At 41.6% G+C, this 23,915-nt stretch overlaps 1 pseudogene; it reads left to right on the plus strand.

Moving 5' to 3' along the window:
• Window positions 1-139: 139 nt before the first annotated feature.
• Window positions 140-11,640, plus strand: LOC130862621 (vacuolar protein sorting-associated protein 29-like; annotated as a pseudogene).
• Window positions 11,641-23,915: the final 12,275 nt, after the last annotated feature.

Consider the following 23,915-nt stretch of genomic DNA (forward strand, 5'->3'; position numbering starts at 1 on the left):
CTTCTAGAGAGTGCTGATCCAGAAGAGTCACCCCCAGGAAACACCTGCCTTAGATAATAACCTAAAGTTAAAACATATTCCAGTACTACAGCAACTGTGAGGAAATGACGTCAGTAAATGGTGTACAGACAGTGGGATGATGGCTCAGCAGGAAGTTGCTGGCCACTCGGAGTCTGATCCATGTAGTAGGATAGAACCAACTCCCACAGACTGTTCTGACCGCCACAAGTGAGCCACATATTTGAGTGAACACATGTGTGTGCAAACAGACTCTCTAAATAAAATTACATATACCTTAAAAATGGTTTACCACATGATCATCTCACTAGATGCTGAACAAGACTTTGACAAACTCCAACAGTCCTTTCATGATAAAAGTTGTGGAGAGATTAGGGATACAAAGGACATACCTAAACATAAAAAGGGCAATTTACAGCAGACCAATAATAGCCAACATCAAACTAAATAAAGAGAAACTCAAAGCAATTCCACTCAAATCAGGAAGAAGATAAGGAAATCAAGGGAACACAAATTGGAAAGGAAGAAGTTAGAGCATTATTATTTGCAGATGATAAGTATACATACGCAACCCCAAAAATTCTACCAGGGAACTTCTAAAGCTGTTAAACACCTTCAGCAAAGTAGCTAGATACATTAGCAACAACAACAAATCAGTAGTTCTCCTACATAGACAAACAGATCGAAAGAAACCAGGGAAACAACACCCTTCATAATAGTCTCATACAATATAAAGTATCTTGGGATAACATTAAGTAAGCAAGTGAAACACTTGTATGACAAATACTTCAAGTCTTTGAAGAAAGAAACGGAAGAAGGTATCAGAAGATGGAAAAAATCGCTCATGCTCATAGATTGGTACAATTAAAATAGTAAAAATGGTCATCCTACCAAAGGCAAACTACAGATTCAATGCAATCCCCAATAAAATCCCAACACAATTCTTCACAGAAATTAAAAGTATAACACTCAATTTCATATGGAAAAAGAGGAAACCGAGGATAGCTAAAACAATACTGAACAATAAAAAAAGGACTTTCGGAGGTATCACTCTTGATTTCAAGCTCTACTACAGACCTATAGTAATAAAAACCATATGATATTGGCATAGAAAGACAGGTGGATTGATAGAATGGAATTGATGACCCAGAGGTAAGTCCACACACCTATGCACACCTGAGTTTTGATAAAGAAGCCAGAAATATACAATCAAAGAATGCATCTTCAAGATGGTACTGATCTAAGTGGACGTCTGCATGTAAAGAAATACAAATAGATCATGTATTACCATGGGCAAGACTCAAGTCCAAGTGGATCAAAGATCTCAACATAAAACCAGATCACTGAACCTGGTAGGACAAAGTGGGGAATAGCATTGAATGCATTCACACAGGAGACAACTTCTGATCAGAACATCAATAGCACAGGCATTAAGATCGACAATCAATAAATGGGACCTCAGGAAACTGAAAAATTTCTGTAAGGCAAAAAGGACACTGTCAATAGGACAAAATGAAAGCCTACAGAATGGGAAAAGATTTTCACCAATTCCACATCCTATAGAAAACTAACATCCAAAATATTTAAAGAACTCAAGAAACTAGACAGCAATAAACCAAACAATTTAAAAATGCAGTACAGCTACCAAGACACCTGAGGAAGAGGGCATGGGTGTTCATGGTGACTGAATGAAGCCTGGTGACAGGATGGCTGGGCAGATTGGTGATGGTGTTAGGAGATCTGCACATTCCACACCAGTGCCAACAGCCTGCCGGCTAAATTAAAAACTCCTGGTGCCAGGAAAACTCCAGAACATTCTCTGCACTGGGAACCTTTGCACCAAGGAGAGCTATGGTTATCTCAAGACTCTGGCTGGCTACGTCCATATTTTAAAAGGAGACTTCAATGAGAATCTGAATTCCCAAAAACAGAAGGCTGTGACTGTGGGGCAGTTCAAGATCAGTCTGATCCATGGACACCAGTTATTCCATGGGGAGACGTGGCTAGCTTGGCCCTGCTGCAGAGGCAGTTGGATGTGGACATTCTTATCTCAGAACACACAAATTTGAAGCATTTGAGTATGAAAATAAATTCTATATTAACCCAGGTTCCGCCACTGGGGCATATAATTCCTTGGAAACAAATATTTTGTCATTTGTCCTGATGGATATCCAGGCTTCTACAGTGGTCACTTAGGTCTATCAGCTTATTGGAGATGACGTGAAAGTAGAACAAACTGAATACAAAAAAAAAATCTTAAAGCTAGGCTTGATCATTTTGTTTTTTTTCCATTTCCTTGTTCAAATGAATTAAACACTTAAGAGGCACACAGTTGTGTCACTTTTATATTTTGCACTAAAAGGTATCCTCTGTTTAATACCAGTTGCACTAAGCTTCTTGTAAACTAAAAATATTCTTAGCGTGCAGTAAATATTCTATGAAAAGAAGTCCACCATACATACAGTACAGGGTGATTAAGAAAAATTTATCCTTGTAAATACCTTCCTAGTTGGTATTTGGACTTTAGTATAAAACTAATGAATGAAGAGAAAGAATCCAGAATTTCTGTATATTTTCTTTTCTCTAGTAATAAATGTTTATCTTCCACTTTAAAAAAATGTGGTACAGATCTAAACAGAGAAATTCAAAATAGAAAAATCTCAAATTGGCTGAGAAACACATTAAAACTTTTAAAGAAATGTTGAACATCTTAAGCCATCAGGGAAATACAAATCCAAACAAAGATTTCATCTTACTGAATGGCTAAAGTCAGCTGGGAGGTGGTGGCAGCACTCAGGAGGCATAGTAAGGCAGATTTCTTAGAGTCTGAGGCCATTTTCGTCTACAGAGTAACTTCCAGGGCAGACTCCCAAGCTACAGAGAAATCCTGTCTTGAAAAACAAAACCAAACAAAAAAAGAATAGCTAAGATCAGTAACACAAGGGACAGCTTAAGCTGTTGAGGATGTGGAGCAAAGGGATCACTCCTCAATGCTGGTGGGAGTGCAAACTGGTACAAGCACCAGGGATATCAATATGGTGGTTTTTTCAGAAAACTGGGAATGGATCTACCTTGAGACCCAGCAATACAACTCTTCGACATATACCCAAAAGATGCTCTATCCTATCTACCACAAAGACACTTGCTCAAATATGTTCATAGCAGCTTTATTCCTAACATTCAGAAACTGGAAATGGAAACAACCTAGATATCCCTCAACCCAAGAATAAATAAAGAGAACTCAATGGAGTACTACTCAGCTGTAAAAAAATGATAATGATATTGCCTTTCATCCTAAGACAGGAGAGCAGAGGCAGGACGGGGGAGGGAGAATCTGTGAGTTCAAGGCCAGTCTGGTATACAAAATAAGTTCTATAACAGCCTGAGTTGTTACAGAGAAACCCTGTCTTAAGAAAATAAAACAAATAAACAAACAAAAAAACCCAACCAACTTTGGGAGACAGAGGCAGGTGGATCTCTGAATTCAAGGCCAGCTGGTCTACAAAGACTAGATCCAGGACAGCCAGGGCTGTTACACAAAGAAACCTTGTTTCCAAAAAAAAAAAAAAAAAAAAGCCAAAAAACCCAACCAACCAAAAAGAGACACCATGAGCTTTTCAGCAAATGGATGGAAATAGAATAAACAATCATCCTGAGTGAGATAGCCCAGACTCAGAAAGACAAAAACGGTATTAGTTGTAAAGTCAATGCTAATCATGCTACAACCCACAGATGCAGAGAGGGTCAGTAAGGAAGACTCAAGTGGGGGGTGGATGCATGGATCTCCCTGGGTGGGAAGAGGAAGGAGAACAGATTTTGTTGGTGGAGTGGTGGGTGGGTGGGGATGGGAACAGGAGGGATCAGATGGAGGGACGGAGAGAGTACTGGAATTGGGGAGCATTTGGGGTTGATGCAGAAATCTAGTAATGGGGGGAATATGGAACCTGAACTGGCCAAGGCTGGTGGGGAAGGACATCAACTTAGTCACAAAACCTTTGACCTGTCCTGCCTGCAGGATATGCTAGGGAAATGGTGGCTCAGAACTTGTGGGAGTGGCCAATCACCATGCATGACACTGCCTGGATGACCCAAGAGCGGGAAGTTGGGTAGCCCAGAGGATATAGGGCAGAAACAAATATGACTGGCAAAAAGCTGAACAGGGGGCTGAAGGATTCATTGTAGAAGCCAGAGAGGTCAAGAACATAAAGAGAACAAGGCCCACAGAATCAACTAAACAGAGTTCATAAGGTTCAGAGACTCACTTGGCAATCATGGAACTTGTATGAGTCCGCGTGGTACGTCCTCTACATTTATCCTGTGATTGTTAGCTGTATTTGTGGGACTCATAACAGTGGGGATAGGGAGGCAGAGGCAGGCGGATCTCTGTGAGTTTGAGGTCAGCCTGGGCTACAAGAGCTAGTTCCAGGACAGGCCCCAAAGCTACAGAGAAACCCTGTCTCAAAAAAAAAAAAAAAAAATCAGTAAAAATGACATTTGCCAGGTGATAGTGGCACATGCTTTTAGTCCCAGCACTCGGGAGGCAGAGGCAGGCGGATCTCTGTGAGTTTGGGACCAGCCTGGTCTACAAGAGCTAGTTCCAGGACAGGCTCCAAAACCTTGGCTTGAAAAAACCAAAACAACAACAACAACAAAACAGTAAGGGTAGGGGTATCTCTGATTCTTTTGTTTGCGTTTGGGACCTGTTTCGTCCTACTGGGTTGCCTTGTCCAGCCTTGATAAAGGGGTTTGAATCTTGTTATGCCATGTTTGGCTGATATTCCTGAGAGCCCTGTTCTTTTCTGAAGGGAAAGGAAGAAGCAGGAGGTCTGGGGGAGGGTGGAGGTGTGGGTGGGCAGTGGGACTGGGAGGAGTGGAGGGAGAAACCGGAGTAGGGATGTACTGCATGAGAAAAGAATAAATAAAAAGGGGGAAAAGGGTTTACAACTCACTTTACAAAAAAGCTTAACTAACTTACACTAACATCTTAGACTAAAAGAAAATGAATTGTAACCCTGAACATACCTGCATGACTGGAACTCTCCAGTGGGCAACATGACCTCACTGCTAGTACTGACTGCACACTCAGTATGGTGCCACCCCTATTCTAGACTAAGCATTGCGCAGGACACATCAGTAAATAAACATACAAAAAATATGCCTTATTAGCACAGAATCTTCATAAGCATATAAAATAACAAACGTGGACTGGGGACGTGGCTCAGCTGGTAGCTGGTCAGCTAGAATGCACAAAGCCCTCGGTACAATCCCCAGCAGAGCATAAAAGGACTGTGATCTGTGATAGTAAGGCTTATAACCCCAGCACTGTGGGAGGTAGAGGCAGGGTGTCAAAAGTTCAAAGTCATCCTCAGCTATAGCGTTAAAGACCCTACCAGGAGTACATGAAACCCTATCTCAAAAAAACAAATTAATTAAAAATAATAAAGTAAGCAATGCATGCCAAATGCTATTAAGTTGCAAACTCTGGTACGAAATACTAATAAAGGCATTTGCAGAAAGTTTAAGTTTGCAATTTTAAAAAGTACTTGGGCAATCCTCCTGTTTGGTTGCAGTTGATGAAAAGACTTGGAGGCAATGAAGTGAGACAGTCCTGCTTTCTTTCATACGCAGGAGCGGTGAATGGGAAATGTGGTAATGCGGCTTGGAAGGGCACAGTCCACAGCTCACAGTAAATGCTTGGCACATGGCACAGTCCACAGCACACAGTAAATGCTGGGCACATGGCACAGTCCACAGCTCACAGTAAATGCTGGGCACATGGCACAGTCCACAGCTCACAGTAAATGCTGGGCACATGGCACAGTCCACAGCTCACAGTAAATGCTGGGCACATGGCACAGTCCACAGCACACAGTAAATGCTGGGCTACATGTGAGTTAGTGCTATTTTTCTTCTTGTTTCTCATTCTACCCTGGATCCTACTGCTTTAAGTGGGGTAGGAACAGTAGTTATTATTACTGTTGTTTTGTACAGAGTCAGCTACAGGCTAGAACAGGCCCCACGTGTCTGTTTAAACTATTCAGCCTTCTTGAAGTGAGAAGCAGAGAATAAAAGGAATGAGGATGTTGTCACAATAAAATAAGGGGCAAAATTTCAATCCTGGACTGGAGTTTGTTGGCCTATTTTCTAGAAGATTCTCTGGGATCCAAAAAGTAAAACTCAAAATTGATGGAATCCCAGTGAATTTAATGCATAATAAAGTCACAGGGCTCGAGGCCAGCCTGGTCTACAAGAGCTAGTTCCAGGACAGGAACCAAAAGCTACGGAGAAACCCTGTCTCAAAAAATCCAAAAATAAATAAATAAATAAATAAATAAATAAATAAATAAATAAAGTCACAGGGCAAAAAATTTGGCTATTTTTCCATTATTTTAAAAAGACAAACCAAAGGACCAAGAACAAAGCCAAACTGAAGAAGCAAGACCATTTAAAGTCGCAGCACAGAAGCATAGATAGACTGTTGTTTTTCTACCTGCCTTTTGCTTAGTGTTCAAATCATGTGCCCGACAAAAGGTATCTTTATTGTTCTGATGTCTTGCTGTAGGAACAGAAAGTAAACGCTCTTTAAACCAGGGCAAATGTGAAAGGGGCAGGATGATTATTAACAGCTTAAAACTACTTCGAAGTGGTCATGTTAATAAAAATAAATCATCTCAATGGAGATGATAAAAAAGATGAATACAGCAAAGAAAAACAAAGCACATTTCAAGTGCGAGGGCCAAGAGCACCCCCGCACACACACCACATACCTATTCTTTATGTCATTTAAACTGATGACATAATTGAGAAAGGCCATAATCAAGAATATTTAATGAGCAAAATCATGTCGTGATCATATCTCAGCTAGTATACAAAAGCTGTTCTCTTAATCAGCTCAAATAAAATAACTGCAGCTTGGTTTGATTCTCTTTTCTCCAAGCTCCTCTCTTGCCACTTCTATTTCTCCTAGTCCTCCTTTGCCTAAAGAGTTTACCAATACGGAGTTTAGTCAGAGAATGCTTTTTAATCCTTGCACGGTTAAACTCATCAGGGGTCAGACCAATAAATCACATGGTAAGGTCAACAGCGCCCAAGAATATATTTGGAAATATGAAGTAATGTGTACAGGGAGAAAAGGCTAACAACCTTCCCAAGCACGTGCTGGTGAGGTCTAGAAGTATTCCTAAACAGCCAACGAGGAGCTGGGGCTAAAAGACACTGATCCTGTTGAGGTTATCCTTCAAACACTCAGAATCAGTCATTCTCAAATATGAATTTTGGTAATAACACCTCATGCCCATAGTCCTCGGCTATAAGAGTCTAAAAGCTACAGGAGTCTAGAAACAAACAAACAAAAAAAACCTCAATAATAGAGCTTGCCAGCAAGAAGGCTCAATAGAAGTCACCTCCTGCCAGTGACACACATGGGACTCTGACTTTCATAAGCACACGAGCATGCAAGTGTGCTCACACACACAAACACACATACTAAATACAAATCATAAAATTAAAAGGAGAGAAACTTCAAAAATAAAAACTGAAAATGTTGTTTTGTCGCTTACAGATGTCCTGGAGCAGTTATTCCTATTGAATATCCAGAGCTCTGACAACAAGCACATTCCCACGACTTGCACACAAACAAGAATTGGACTCGGTCTCCACAACCTGTCTAGTGTAGGGCTGCATGGCAGACACCATAACCCATTGTCACACATGTTCTGAGAGGAACAAGCTGGCTGGTATTTCTCTAAGGCTGGCCAAAAGGGGAAAAGCCAAAGCCAGAAGGCAGACAGCCACCTTTCTCACATAACACTTTTTTTTTTCTAAAACAGGGGTTTTTTTGTTTTTTTTTTTTTTCCAGGTTAGCCTCAAACTTGCTATGTAGCCAAGGACTATCACGAACTCACAAACTCCCAATCTTCTTGGGTACTGGGGTCACAGGTTGTTTGAATTATCCTAATTTTAATTAGTCAACCATAATAAACTCTCCCTAGAATAAGGCGCCCCACTAGTGCACTGCATCTTCTTCTCTAACTAATACACCACCAAGGAATGTTTTCTTGCATTGCTAGTGTGCAGGAATACACCCGACCTACATTTCAGATCTCTGGTTAAACACTGCTTCCTCGGACCTTCCCTTAGGTGCACTTAGATCCCAAGCTAAATGTTCCCCAGCTTCTTATGGTACACATAAGAACACGGTTCTTGGTATTGTCTGGAAAATAGGTTCGTCTTACCTGCTGGCTGGACTGTACATTCACACCACCGAGAGCAAAAGTCTGTCTTCTTTGCCAAGTACCAGAGCTTAGTCCATTTCCCTATGAAAACAAGTTTATGAATATGCATTAGTTATAGTCCTGGTGAGGCCTGATACAGAAATCTTGAAAAAATTAATTCAGTAAGCATTTACTCACAACTTTAGACATTTAAAATGAAAATTTCTCAAGAGTTGCTTGCAAATGCTATTTAGATAGAATATTTCCTAACAGATCAAAGCCAAAGAAATATTTGATGACTATATCACCATCTAAATATAGCATTTACTTTTCTTCATTAGGTTATTTGTCAGATATTTTGAGCATTACGCTACCCCCCACTCAATATGCAATCTTGAGAGAATGGCAAATTAAGTTAAGGTGGTGATTTTTTTTTTTTTTCGAGACAGGGTTTCTCTGTAGCTTTGGAGAATGTCCTGGAACTAGCTCTTGTAGACCAGGCTGGCCTCAAACTCACCGAGTTCACCTGCCTCCGCCTCCCGAGTGCTGGGATTAAAGGCGTGCGCCTCCACCACCCAGCTAAGGTGCTGATTTTTTAGGCTGTTACTATGTTGTGGAGACTGGGTTGAACTCATGATCTCCTGCCCCTACTTTCCAAATTTTGAAATTACAGACATGAGCCACCAAGCGTGGCCCAACAGATTAGTCACAGTAATCATACATTGTTCTAGCAGCTAATATAAAGAATGAAAAAGACCCAAAGTCCACAGTTAACATGGAGACACGCTTTCATAATGTGGGGAACACAGGTACTAAATAGTAAACAAAGTAGTTCCCGGTAGAGAAAAATACTCCGGAAATATTCGTATGAGAGACGGCACACGGAAGGGAATCCACCTTTGTAAGGACCATCTAGGAAAGCTTCCAAAATGCCAGTCCCCTGGGGGAGAGGGGAGACTCGATTTCCCAAAACGCCCGCTTTAGCAAGCCATATGACTCACTGTAAAAGGGATTTGATGTGGAACGTCAGGAAATACAGTAATTTCGAATAAAGGTAAGTACGGAAGGAAGCCATGTTGACTACAGGGGGAAGCCATATTTACCACAGACGCCGTAATTCTTTGTTCTCCCCCCGTTTGGTTTTTGAGACAGGGTTTCTCTGTGTAGCCTTGGCTGTCCTGGAACTCTCTCCGTAAACCAAGCTGGCCTCCAACTCACAGAGATCCTCCGGCTTCTGCCTCCTGAGTGCTGGGAATAAAAGCATGCGCCACCAAGACTGGGATAAAGCCGTAATTCCTATAAAACAGGGACCGGAAAGAGGCGGGCAGAATCCATGCGCAAAGGATGCTGGGAATTCTACGGAAAGTCATTTGCGTTGCATTTCAACAGCGAAGGAAACCACTACAGGCTTGCAAAGGAGCCGCAGGCTCTAGTTTAAATTAAAGGATTATTGTGGATCTACTATTGAGAGACAAGAGTGAAACGAGCCGGGCGGTGGTGGCGCACGCCTTTAATCCCAGCACTCGGGAGGCAGAGGCAGGCGGATCTCTGGGAGTTCGAGGCCAGCCTGGTCTACAAGAGCTAGTTCAGGGAACTCCTCCGGTAATTTGGGAACCAAGACATGAAATGCACAGAGGGCGGGAAACCAGGAAAATATTCTTTCTGGTTTACTGTTGGATTGGAAAACGGGGTGAGGAATTTGAAAAAACGAGCTAAGGAAAATAAAACAAGCTGTCTTATCTTGTTCTCCTGGAATAATCTAGCGGAATTTACAGAGGTAAACGGAGAGAGAAAGGTAGGTGTCCTGTTGTCACAATATACATTTTTGTTTGTTTTTTGAGACCAGTTTCTCTGTAGCTTTGGAACCTATTCTAGAACTGGCTCTAGTAGACCAGGCTGGCCTTGAACTCAGAGTTCCTCCTGCCTCTGCCTCCCGAGTGCTAAGATTAAAGGCGTTTGCCACCACCGCCCTGCTAAATATTTTAATATAAAATAGTTCTACGGGGCTGAGAGATGGCTCAGTGGTTAAGAGCTTTGCCTGCTCTTCCAAAGGTCCTGAGTTTAATTCCCACCAACCACATGTCTTTACAACCATCTGTAATGAGATTTAGTGCCCTCTTCTGGCCTGCAGGGATACATGCAGGCAGAACACTGAATACATAATAAATCTTTAAGAAAAAAAAATCCCGGGGCTGGAGAGATGGCTCAGTGGTTAAGAGCATTGCCTGCTCTTCCAAAGGTCCTGAGTTCAATTCCCGGCAACCACATGGTGGCTCACAACCATCTGTAATGAGGTCTGGTGCCCTCTTCTGGCCTGCAGACATACACAAAGACAGAATATTGTATGCATAATAAATAAATAAATATTTAAAAAAAGAAAAAAGTTCTAGCTAAATAATTCAATGAAATAAAGATCATGAAAATTTGAAACAAAATTTAAAACACAACTTCGATGAGATTCCAATCAGAATTTCGCTTTCTTAAAATTTATCTACTTTGCTCCTCAATCTGTGTTTGAAAAAATTGGTGGCCAATGGCTCAAGGTACCGGGAGATCGATGAAATCTGAAAGCTAGCAGAATTTTAGATGTCAAGCCTAGTTTACCACCAAGTTGCAAAAGTCGAAACTCTGAATTTAGGTTTTCAAACCCTTCTCTCTACCCTCTTCTTGTAGCAGAGAAACAGACAAAACCCAGCCGGTTCATGAAGCAAGACTTAACTAATCCCCCTGCGATGCGCTCTGATACCTCCTACTCCGGTACCTTTCTGAAATCCCAAGAAGAAATTGTCACTCGTATCCGGAGCTGCAGTGGAAATCTCCCCAGCCTCGAGCTCAGCTATTTGGACCCCTCTGGGGTTTCTGAGGGATGCGGTCTATTCCAGCCACACTTATCCAGTCCTCTACTCCGCCTTCTGCAGGATGAATTTCCAAGGCTAAGTGGTCCAGGTGAAGGGGGCGTGGAGGAGGCGTGGCCCTGGGCCCAGGTGAGCCACCCCGAGTGTTCCGAGTCCTAGCTTAGGGTGGGGTCAGCATGGGAGGACCAGCGGAGGCGGCTCCAGCGCCGGGCCGACAAACACCTTTTTGGAATCTCTAGCCTTAAGACAGTAAATTCTCAGGACCTGTCTACGAACTCATGACGCACATATGACCAAATTTACGCTTTTATTACCCGATGGAAAGAAATTCAAGGAGAGAATACTGTTTCTGCCTCCTAAACACACATCCAAAACTTCCTTTGTACTTTGGTTTCATCCCCACTCTGGATCCCGGCCTTCTCTGATTGCGACTTTAGCCGCGTTATTATTTTTTTTTTCGTTTTTGTTTTTTAGCTCTTAATGTGACTGTTGGAAACCCCGCAAAGCAACACAACTCATGTGAAGAGCGTGGACCAACCGGCGTTCATCACTGACTACTGTCTAGTAAAATTTACTAGTTCGTATAAATACACCGGTACCATTAAAACAAAAACCAAATCAATATTTAAGAACCTCTTACATTTAATTGAACCTGAAGCTTTTCTGTAATTTACTTGTCAGGGAGGAGTCAATCATTTATTTTAGTTTGCTTGCTTCTTTGTGAATAAAATTTAATTGTGAAATCGAAAAGGAGAAACTTTCCACTGGTGAAATAAGACTCTTACTCTGTGAAGGCTTTTGCATTAAGTGCCCCTCATCCATCTGAATGGAAGTTGAATAAACCTGCCTTGCTGGCAAGCTTTCTTCTCCCAAGAGAAAGCCCTCTGAGGTTAATTTCTGGTAGAAGGGAGAATAAAGAACTGTTTCCCCCCCTGGTTTCTGTACCTCATTGTGGCTTTTTAAGAAATACATGGGCAAATTCTCAACAAATTCTCAGACCACGTTTGCATCTACCGCTGTGTGTGTGTGTGTGTGTGTGTGTGTGTGTGTGTGTGTGTGTGTGTTCCCACGCGCATGATTTTAAAAATGTTAGTAGTTGAAGCCAGCCTTGGTAACACAGTGAAGTCGTGTTTCAATTTTCTCCACACTTAGGTTTTTAGCTTTCAAGAACAAATACATCAAGGAGAGATCAGAAAGCTTTGCTTTGACCTAATCATTCAGAGCCAGAGCCACTCCCTTTTATCAAGTCCTTACCTTCCACTGTGCTGTTAGACTCTACGAACTAGATTAACGTCTAACTTCCCTTTGCAGGATTTTATCGGCCCTCTAGTTTGTGTCGGGGTGAGGCTGTGGCTAGGGAGGGACTCACAGAAAGAGAGCACCTGACAGCCTGCTATTCCAGTGCATACTCCACCACACAGCCATTATTTGGTTGTTGTTGCTTTTTGTTTTTCGAGACAGGGTTTCTCTGTGTACCTTTGAAGCCTGTCCTGGAACTTGCTCTGTAGACCAGGCTGGCCTCGAACTCACAGAGATCCGTCTATCTCCACGCGCCACCACCGCCTGGCCAACATCCATTATTTTTGATCCCAGTACAATTTACCTTTCTTATCCAAGTCCCTCCCTACACCCCAAAGTAACACTGAATGAAGGAATTCACCTGGTTTCACATGAACTTTGTTTAAGGGAACTTTGGTTTCTCCAAAATGAGTTAGGTAAGTAATTAAACCACACAAGAAAAGCAGGCTGTCTTTTGAAGTTCTACCCACAAGGGAGGAGGGTATTAAATACAAATTTTTCCAGGTTTGATGGGTGGTGCTTGTAAACCCAGTATTTGGGTGGCTGAGACTGTAGGAATGATTTTGAACTGAGAAAAATCATAGTGAGTTCCGGGTTATCCTGGACTATAGAATAAGACATTGCTACAAGCAAATAAACAAATAGCAACAACAAGACACAATAATATTCAGATTGCTGAAATTTTATCCGTTTTAATTTTTCTAACAATAATATCCTGGTCAGCCGGGCGGTGGTGGCGCACGCCTTTAATCCCAGCACTTGGGAGGCAGAGGCAGGTGGATCTCTGTGAGTTCGAGACCAGCCTGGTCTACAAGAGCTAGTTCCAAGACAGGCTCCAAAACCACAGAGAAACCCTGTCTCGAAAAACCAAAAACAAAACAAAAAACAAACAAACAAACAAAAAATAAAATAAAATAATATCTTGGTCAGCCGGGTGGTGGTGGCGCATGCTTTTAATCCCAGCACTCGGGAGGCAGAGGCAGGTGGATCTCTGTGAGTTCGAGGCCAGCCTGGTCTACAAGAGCTAGATCCAGAACAGGAACCAAAAGCTACGGAGAAACCCTGTCTCGAAAATTCAAAAAAAAAATTAATAATATCCTGGTCATTAAAATATATAGTCTTGGGGCTGGTGAGATGGCTCAGTAGTTAAGAATAATTGTTGCTTTTCTAGAAGACCCAGGTTTGATTCCCAGAACCCTGATGCTGCTCAAAATTATCTGTAACTCTAGTTCCAGTGGACTGGATGATGCTTTCTGGATCTCCCCCTCCCACAACCAGGCACATAAGTGGAATACAGACATGCAGGCAAATCATTTATATACATAAAATTTTAAAAAATTTTTGACAAGTAGTAAGCAATATTTGTATTCAAGGTTTACAAAGCAAAACATGAACCATAGACATTATTTAGGCCACACAAATTTGAGTTTCGCACCTATACAAGTCCTTGTACAGGCCCTGGCATTCAGTGGCCAAACCTGCAGGACCAGAATTAGGAATAGAGTAGAAACTTGCTAGCCTTTGGGCAATTTAAGGGCATCAAGAAGAATTCATCAAACATCATTAACAATATTTAATATAGCTTTTTTAAAGAGTTGAAATTGGAGTACAGAAATTCCTAATGAAGCATTCAAATAATAGGTGAAAGCAAAGTCAGAGGCTATGAGGCAGTCATCATGGCAATGAAGTGTGAAAATGCACCTTTAAAATTCTCACAGTGACTGGGCAGGGATGGCGCTGGCCTTTAATCCCAGCCCAGGCAGAGGCAGGCAGAGTTCTCTGTGAGTTCAAGGCCAGCCTCCTCTGCAAAGAAGTGAATTCTGGCACAGCTAGGACTGTTCTGGGACAGGGAAACCTTGTCTCACACAAACAAACAAAAATGATTAGCACAGTGAACAGAGGTATCTGGTGTTCTGAGAACCCAAAGCAGGAGATTTTGTAAGTTTTGGGAAGTTTCCTAGGAGCTACTGTGAAGTGAAGGAAGAAGGAATTTAGATGCCAGAATCTCCCTGAAGGTAGTTAAAGAAGGGTGAGGACAGAGATAGGGAATGTGGAGAAGGGGTTCAGCATGAGAGTTGGAGCCTTCATGGTACTTCCATCTCCATCCCAACGGTGGTGGGAATAGGATGAGAAGGAAAATTTGGAATAACTGGGTAAAGTGATCTATGCCTGCAATTCCTGCGTGTGGGAGGTAGCAGCCGGAAGAGCATAAAGTCAATGTTCAGTTTCATTCCATAGAATGAGCCTGAGATTTTGCCTCCGAAAAGTAACAGCAAAAATAGGAAAAGAATATGGGGAGGGCAGTGAGAGCATAAATAACAACAAAATATAATGGCATATGTTGTATAGAAATGATATAATGGAATACCACTTTGTATACTAACTTAGAAAAGAAAATATACATTGTCTACAAAATACAGATCAACCTTAAAATTCCAAAATATTTAGTGTTAATGCTTAGTTTCTCTCTTTTCAAAGTACTCTTATTAGAACTTCCTGTGCATTTTGAAATGATGATCCTGACCCACCAAAACCTCATGTCTAGAAACTCTGTCTAGACTCAAATCAGAACCCTAGTTTTATGAATACTGACTGGTGCCTTGTGGTGGTCTTATGTACTACTTTACGTTACATTCCGATCTTTCACAAACCTGCTTGAATTTTTCCTTAAAAGTCTGTTTTATTATTTGCTGTTATTTATAACATCCTTTCCAAACTTATTTGCTCTTGATAACAGCCTTATGAATCCTATTTGATGGATGAGAAAATAGAAAGTCATTAATGATGAATGCTTATTTAAAGTCACAGAAACATTAAGGTGTCAGGGCAGATTCTGGATCCCAAGGTTTGCTCTCCTGTCACAAACTTTAAATGTGGAGCTAATTTTTCCACGTTCAGTCAACTATTTAAAGAGCTTGCTAGATGCAGTTTCAATTTCCGTGAAAGGGATCGAGAACTCTTCCAGCTAATAATTTATGTTTCTATGGGGAATTCGATATCTTAGAGCATAATTTCTAAGAGTGCAGCGAGGAACATTTATCTCTAGGCTTCACTCCTCTACTTTTTAAAATCTAAACGGAAAATGTTTGGCATTTCATGCTGAGACAAATGAAACTTCTCTTTACATTGTCATAGCTTTTCAGAAAATGTTAATGCTCTTTAGATGAAAGCTATAAGCATAAGCGTTATTATATTTCATTTTCTCCTCCTGGAGAATTCAGCAATGGCCTAAGTACAGAGGCTAGAGGCTCCTTTTTAGATGTCAGATCCTCTAACAATGAGTTGTTAATGTTATTTTTTTGTCAGTTGCATGCAGTAGCTCTTATGAACTCTTAATACTCTAAATGTATGTGTCCTTCTGATGTTTAAGGATTGAAATATAAACAGCTGGAGCTGGAGACGTGGCTCCGTGGTCAAGCTCTTGCTGCTCTTCCAGAAAGTCAGAGTGCAGTCGCAAGCAACCGCTTTGGACTGCAGGCGATCCAACAGCCTCTTCTGGCCCCAGGGGCATCCACACATTCCACACATAAGTGGTACACATACACACACACACACACACACACACACACACACACACGTAAAAATAAAGACAGATCAGAGAGAGAAATTCAATTCTCCACAGGACGGTAGCAAAGGGTGTGGCTTTGAGGAGGTAATTAGTTCAAAAGAGTTCTGATTTTGTGAATGTGAACAGTACTATTTAAATGAGATGCTTTGGTGATGGCAGACACTGACCAGTACTAAGGAGGCTTTGAGGAGGTAATTAGCTCCTAAAAGCTCTGATTTTATGAATGTGAACAGTACTATTTAAAAGATACTTGGGTGGTGGCACACACTGGATGGTAGTAAGGGTGTGGCTTTGAAGAAGTAATTACCTCCCAAGAGCTCTGATTTCTGGAAGGTGAACAGTACTCTTAAAAAAATGTGCTTGAAGCCAGGGTGGTGTGGCTAGACTGCCCTCTGAGACAAGAATTTGAGTTCAGCCTGATTTCCACAAGTGATTTTCAGGCCAGCGGGAGTGGGGTGGGGTAGGGAGTGGTCCATAAGCGAAGCCTCCTCTCAAGGGAAGAAAGGAAGAGGCAATTTGGAGACCCCCATTCGCCCTTCTCTCTCTCAAGGACACATAAGAGGCATCACCTGCAAAAGCCAGGCCTTCAGTAGACTTTGAATCTGCTGTTTACTGGATCTGAGACTGCTCCGGCCACCACCACCACCTCCAAGCACAAACAATACATTTCTGTTAGTTATGAATGACTTGATTTTCGGAATGTAGCCTAGGAAGACTTAGACCATTGTTCAAGTGACCCTCTTTTCCTAATACTCCTTGCTGCTCTGCTGAAGAACTTACTAAAATTGAGCCCACTTAGGGTACTTTCCCAAACTAACCCTGACTTAGTTATATCAATTCTCGTATTTCCTTCTCAGGTTTTTGAATCAAGCTCAAATAGAATGATCTTCCAAATTTTTTTTTTTTTTTGGCATGCTGTTGGATTTGTGCATGGGTTGAAAAGCTGTTATGTGGAGTTTCCATACCCATTTCAACCAGTTTCCCTGCAGTTTAACACATTATATAGCAAATTTCCATTTACTCCAAGAATTCCACAATGGCATAATGCTACTAGGCAAACTCTCAACTTTTTTGGACCGAAGCAGTTTTTCCATGAATGTATTTTTTTTTTTAAATCTGTTCCAGGATCCACTCCAGGATGCCATTTCCATCAAATTCCAGTTCTAGCTCAGAAAATGTAATTTATGTCTGGGAATATATTCCCTTCTGCCACTTCCATAAAACTCAGTCCCACCCCACAGTCCCAGATTTATACTTTTGCAAACCTCTCGTTGAGATTTGAGGTTCCTAGGAAACCTTTTAGAAATTCAGTGCTGCATCCATCTCCACTGACCCATCTGGAATGAAAGGATTATAATAATAGCACATTATCTTTAAAATGGTGTACGTATGTATGGTGTGGAAAGGGAAAAACAAATAAGGTCCACATCTCTCTTGGGTTTTCTAGACTTTACAAGGTCAATCTACGTGAAATAGAGACTATGTAGAGCAAATTGGTTTCTGGTTTATGTGATATTTGAAAAGGTGGCAAGGCATGATGATCAGGGTTTGTTAGTGATGCTGGCTGGCCTTATCCCAGCAGGGCTAGAACATAAACAGTTTTGTGTCTCTGTGCCAGACTTGAGTTGTTTCTGGAGTACAGGGCTACCAGACAAACTTTGTAACAAGTGAGCAAAACGTCAGCCCCAACCTTTAATATTTTAAATAATATTTGTTAAAGCGATGAACGGTTAGAGAAAGTGCAAGAGAGTATGAGTTGACTTTGACCCACAACTATGGTGACCCAAAGGAGCCGTGGGAAATGCTTATGTTTCCATAAGTAATGATAGAACACTGGCCCCATAGTGGGGTAAGATTTTATCTCCTAGCTCATATCATACACACAAACACACAAAATATTTCCAGTAAAGTTTAGATCTAGATGTGAATTCATAAAACCCTACTTCGGACTCTTCAGACATGTGCTTTCTGGAGGCTGTGGCATTCATGCCCTTCAGCTATGAGCTGTAGGGAGTCTGTTCTATTCATGTCCCATTCAGGCATGTACTTTCTGGAGCCTGTTCCTTTCGTGCCCTTTCAGTTATGAGCTGGAGCCTGTTCCACTCATGCCTCACAAACTTGAGCTCTCCAGAGCCTTCTCTATTCCATGTGGTGTATTCTATGCTTTTACTATCATTTTTATAAAACAATATTTCTTGCTACAAATGAACAATATCACTTAACAAGGAGACCAGCAACCATCAAGATGAGTCAAACAGTAAAGGCATTTGTCACCAAGCTTGAGGTCTCGAGTTTGAACCCCAAGTCCCGCATGGTGGAGGGAGAGAATCAACTTTCACAATTTTTCTTCTGTCCACCACATATGAACCCTGATATTCATCTTCCTCCACCCTCAGTTAATTACAGTTCATTAAAGAAAAAAGAAAAAAAACAGACAGAAAAAAGCCATGAGAGTGTTTTCTCATATTTGGAAGAAGAATAGTCTTCTTAATCGAGAGAAATCATTTGGATGGGCTTTAAATGATGGGCTTTAAGAGTAGCAACTGAGAGGATAGAGGACAAGCTATCTTCTGTAAGTATCTTGTGGTGGGATTTCTTCTAATGGTTTTCCCTTCCCATTTAGAAGGGACCCAAGCCCTGTCTTAGAAGGCAGTGCATGGTCTATCCGCAGCTCTTCATCTAGCTTCATGGATTTCCCTTTGAAAATATTCAACACCATGCTCACTAATAGGACTTGTGTACATGTTCCTTTTTTTTCTTTCTGAAGTTCTTTGTTCATCTCCACAAATTGTTCTTCATTCTGATTGCAGTTAAAACAGTAGACAGGGACCCATGGATGTAAGTGACCGGTCATCATGTTAAAAAAAATTAATTTGTACACTGGGCGGTGGTGACGCATGCCTTTAATCCCAGCACTTGGGAGGCAGAGGTAGGCGGATCTCTGTGAGTTCGAGGCCAGGCTGGTCTACAACAGCTAGTTCCAGGACAGGTTCCAAAGCTACATAGAAACCCTGTCTCAAAAAAAAAATTTAATTTGTTATCTGAAAATTTCACACCTATCCAAATGCACACTGAGCATCTCACCTCCGCCTTCTCCTAACTCCCTAATACTCCCATCTACCTAATACCCCACTTCCCTCTGCATTGCTCCCTCGCATTCATGTCTCTTTGCTTTGTTTTGTGACCCACTAGATTTAACCAGGGCTGTCTGAATGGCCATGGGTTTTCCCATGAGCTTTCCACTGGAGTCTGGTAGGCTAAATAACTGGAAATCATGATTCCCCATCTCCCAGAAAACATCAATAGTTCATCAGTAAGGACTATGATCTCGTGGTTGTCCTCAAACATTTCCCAGCCATTCTTTAACATTCCCCCATAGTTTATTTTTATTTTGTGTGAGACAATTTTTGCTATAATTGACATTCACAACCCCAGTGCTGGGCAGAGTATAAGTAAAAAAATAGGGCAACCCAGAATCAAATTTATGCGGCCCAATTCAAAAGGGCCAAGGACAAGCCTAGTGTGTCCTTGCATGCCTCTACTATACCTCTAGTGCTGGAAGGTAGAGAGAATGAAGCCACACATCCAAGTCTAGCCTCTGCTACATAATAAGTTCGAGACCAGCCTGGGCTACATGAGACTCCATATTATTGAAACTAAAATAAAATTTCACTGCGCAAATGGCAAACGACAAACAGGAAGCAAATGGAGAGGGCATTCTCCAGGAGCTGATCAACTCTCTTCACTTTGCTGGAAGTTTTTCTCTGATAAGTATGGTTCATGACTCCATAACTAGTGGCAAAGCTTTCTGGGTATGTCTTTTTTTTTAATATTTATTTATTATGTATACAATATTCTATCTGTGTGTATGTCTGCAGGCCAGAAGAGGGCACCAGACCTCATTACAGATGGTTGTGAGCCACCATGTGGTTGCCGGGAATTGAACTCAGAACCTTTGGAAGAGCAGGCAATGCTCTTAACCACTGAGCCATCTCTCCAGCCCTCTGGGTATGTCTTAACTCTTTCCTAAGCCCCCCCGAAGTGTTTATTTCTGGCACAAGTCAAGGGTTTAGGCATGAGTCTTTGCTACACCTTGCGGGGCAAGAATCACTTCTGACCTCTAGTCTGTGGTGATCCCTTGCTCTCCCTCCACCGAGATTCTCTCAGAAAGTGAAAATGTCTTAGGAGATTTAGAATGTCATTTTCAAAATCTGACAGTAAATTTAACTTCAGCACTGGTCTCAGGTTGGATCATGCTCATGGATCTCCTTTTCTGAACTGTCCCTTGTTATATCCCTCCTAACATATTGTTCCTGATGTCCAGGTCTTGCTGAACAAACCTGGCACGTTACTAAGATTCTTGTCTGGTCTAGCTTCTTCATGTCTGGGTTGTTCCCTCTGCCTACAGCCATCAAAGTTCTATTTCCAGACACTGGATTGAAATATTTTTTAAATTGAGACATTTTACTTTTTTATTATATGCTCAGGATGTAGGTAAGTATATTATTAAAATAAAATATTAAATTATATTAAAATATAAAATTAAATGTGTATTAAAGTATAAATTCTTCAGCAGTTTCTGTTTGTCTGTGATTTTAAAAGAACATATATGATGTATGTATTTTAGTGGAGACAGCGAGGTGGGGCAGGGGTGTCATAGAACACATGTGGAGATCAGAGGAGAACTTGTGGGAGTCAGTTCCCCTCTTCCAGTGTGTGGTTTCTAGAAACAGAGCTCCGGTCACTAGCAAGTGCCTTTACCCCCTGAACCATCTTTCCAATGCTAGTTTATTTACTTTTTTGAGATTGTCATACTATGTAATTCAGGCTGATCTTCGACTCACCATCCTCCTGCCTCACCCTCCTCGATGCTGGGCTTCTAAGTGTTTGCCAATGTCTTAGGCCTTAGTGATTCTGAAATCTACATGGGCAATTCGTCCATAGAGAGCTTTGGCATGCTTACCTAAACTATTCATTCTTAGGTCATTGTCGAAATGTATCGTTACCTATAATTGTTCCCTTATATTTTTAACTAAAAATGTCTAATTCTGCCTCTTTCTCTTCCCCTTCTACCCATCTTCTTCCCCTTTCCTTCCCCCTTTCTCCTTTTCTTCCCTACCCCCAAGATCTTATATAGTCCAGACTGGCCTTTAACTCACTATTTAACCATGGCTGACCTTGAACTCCTGATGCTGTTAATATCACATCTCAAGTGCAGGGATTACAGGAGTAGTGTACCACCATGCCTGGCTACAATCTTTTTTTATTTTTTAACCACTTTTTCTTTTGAAAGATCTTTTGAGATTTTGAAATTGCACGTGGGGATTACACACTCAGACCTTAAACTCCCTCATTCCATTTCTTGTTCAATTACGCCCCAATAAAGCCGCCAGCCCATTTAAGGCAACTCCTCCTCCTCTGAGTTTACATTCAAGCAGCTAAATGAAATATACGCATGTGCTAACATTTCCCGCTGAAATTATCATGGATGCTCTAGCGAACCATTGGTTATATGAAAGGTTATGACTCTCAGGGTAGTGTTGCTCTCTAGAGAACACTAAAATGTTTCTGGAGATGCTTAATTTTGGCAGACACTTGGTAGGTTTCTTCTCTAGCAGGCAGGCAGGAAAGAAGGAAGGGAAGAAGAAAGGAAGCGAGGGAGGGAGAGTGAATCTGACAGGATGGAGAACAACATCCCTGGCCATTGTACCCACTGAAGATTATTTTATTCTGCCACTGTCTCTTCAAGGCTAACACCTTCTTCCTAGTCCTATTAACTATGTCTCAGAGTGCTTGGAGAAAGAAAACCTGGTCGAAAAGCAACCTTCCTGTCCTCCATCATCCAACGCATGTACATCTGTGCCTGCAGACTTTGCTGTCCCTCTTGGTACTGTGACCCAGGTGGCTGTTCATACCTCTATGGCTGGCTTCCTTATCTTGTATTCTTCAGTGTTACTTCATCTTGACTAATTGGGAACTCTGTTCAAAGGCTATCCACACCCGCCCCAAAGAGAAAAAGGGAAAAGAAAAGGAAAGGAAAAGGAAAGAGAGAGACAAAATGAATTAGTCCCCTATTCTCTTGCTTCATGTTCTAGGGATCAACTTTTGGTCCTTACCTAGCTGGCAGGAGCTCCATGTTTACATGCCCACCCTCTCCCCCTCAACCCAGCTGCTCCCATTAGCATGCCAATAGCCTTGCTGTGACCACGGAGCTATAAGAAGCAATTCCGTTGCTCATAGAGCATCCTACACTTAATTCTCATGTCCTTTTCTATCATTCACTTTTTAAAAGGGTTTATTTTTAATTTTTAATTCTGTGTATGAGTGTGCATATGTGCACATGAATACAAATCCCTGCTGCAGTGGCCAGAGATGTTGAAATTACTGGTGGTTGTGAGTCTCCTGATGTAGGTGCTAGGAACAAAACTCAGGCCAAGTGCAGCCAGCACTCTTAACTGCTGAGTCATCTCTCCGACGCCCTGCTTCTACTAAAATGAGAATCCACTAGCACCGTAGCGTCTCTTAACAAAATAGCATCTCTCAGTTCCCACCAAGCACCCACTGAACCAGAAACTGCCCTTTAGCAGGATGTTCAAGGTCACAGTGACATTAACTCGAGAAGCCCTAATTGATCATGTTGACTTTCCCTTCTAGAATTATTCTTTAATACACTTCACTAAATCTTTCCTCTCTTTTCCTGTGAAGCAGTTCTTTTGAAACTACCCATTCTCTCCATGAGGTTGAATCCAAAGGTCAGTGTCCAGTTCCTGTTTTGCTGACAATTCCATCGCTTGATTTAGGGAAACCTTCATCCCCTATGCACCCTCTGTGTCACTGACATAGCTGTTTGGGCCCCATCTCTGGATGTCTTTTCTTTCATCCATTTATACCTCTTATTGGTCTCTAGTTGAAAGGCTGTTTTATAGGATTTGTGGACACAGTGTCTCATGGTTCATAGATCAAGGCTTAGGGCAAACACAAACTTCTTACGGAACATCTCTAAATACTCCTGTGAAGAATTAATCACTCTTTCTTAACAAGGGATATTTCCACCCCTTTGTTCTTTTAGCTTCCCACTTTTTCTGTTTCAAGTTTCTATGTAAGCTCCTTGAAGATAAAATTCATGACTCATTGACCTCTGTATCCCACTCTTCAATCACAAAACCATTTCTCATTGGTAGATGAGAATAAATGCCTATTAAGAAGAATTTCCCCACGCACGCAAGGGTCTTAAATATTTTTCCTGTTATTTTATTGTTATTTACTTATTTTTGAAACAGGATCTCACTCTGTAGCCCTAGGTGGGATGAAACTCTCTATGTAGCAGAAGATGGTTCTAAACTCAAAGAAATTTGCCTGCCTCGGACTCCCAGCTGCAGGAGCTGCTATGATAGGCAACAGACTTAAGCCAGCTGGTTCTTGGGTTCTGGAAACTTATCTCCTGTAAGGCCGCCATGTAGCCATTCTTTTCTGTGCCGTTGTGTGAAGAGCTTAAGGCATGGATGAGAGAAGACACGGTTGGATACCTATTGGGTTTGCGAAGTGTTTTACCATGAAGCTCGCAGAACACCCAACAGATCACATGTAAAGAAGGCAGGATACAGTGAATGAGGAGAGCTGTGTGTTTCACATCTTGAATCTAATGGGATCATCATGCAGAGGTTGCTTATATTCTAGCTAAACGGTACCCACTCACGGTGTTTTCTTTTCACCCTTTTAAAATTGGTTTACAATAGTCCGAAATGATGGACTTCGGTATTTCTATTGCTTAGTTCTCACCTCATTTACAGAAGAGTGCCTGGCACACAATTAAAGCTCGGTAGATATTTGCTGAACGACCAAATGAACAAGTAAAGACAGCCTTTAACAACACAAGGAACTCTTTGACCTTGAACTTCTGTAGGGAGTTAAATTTAGTGTTTTATAGTAATTAAGGCGGGAGATGGCTCAGTTGGTTAAGGC

The sequence above is a fragment of the Chionomys nivalis genome, chromosome 20 (genome assembly GCF_950005125.1).
Source record: "Chionomys nivalis chromosome 20, mChiNiv1.1, whole genome shotgun sequence".
NCBI classification, from domain to species: Eukaryota; Metazoa; Chordata; class Mammalia; order Rodentia; family Cricetidae; genus Chionomys; species Chionomys nivalis.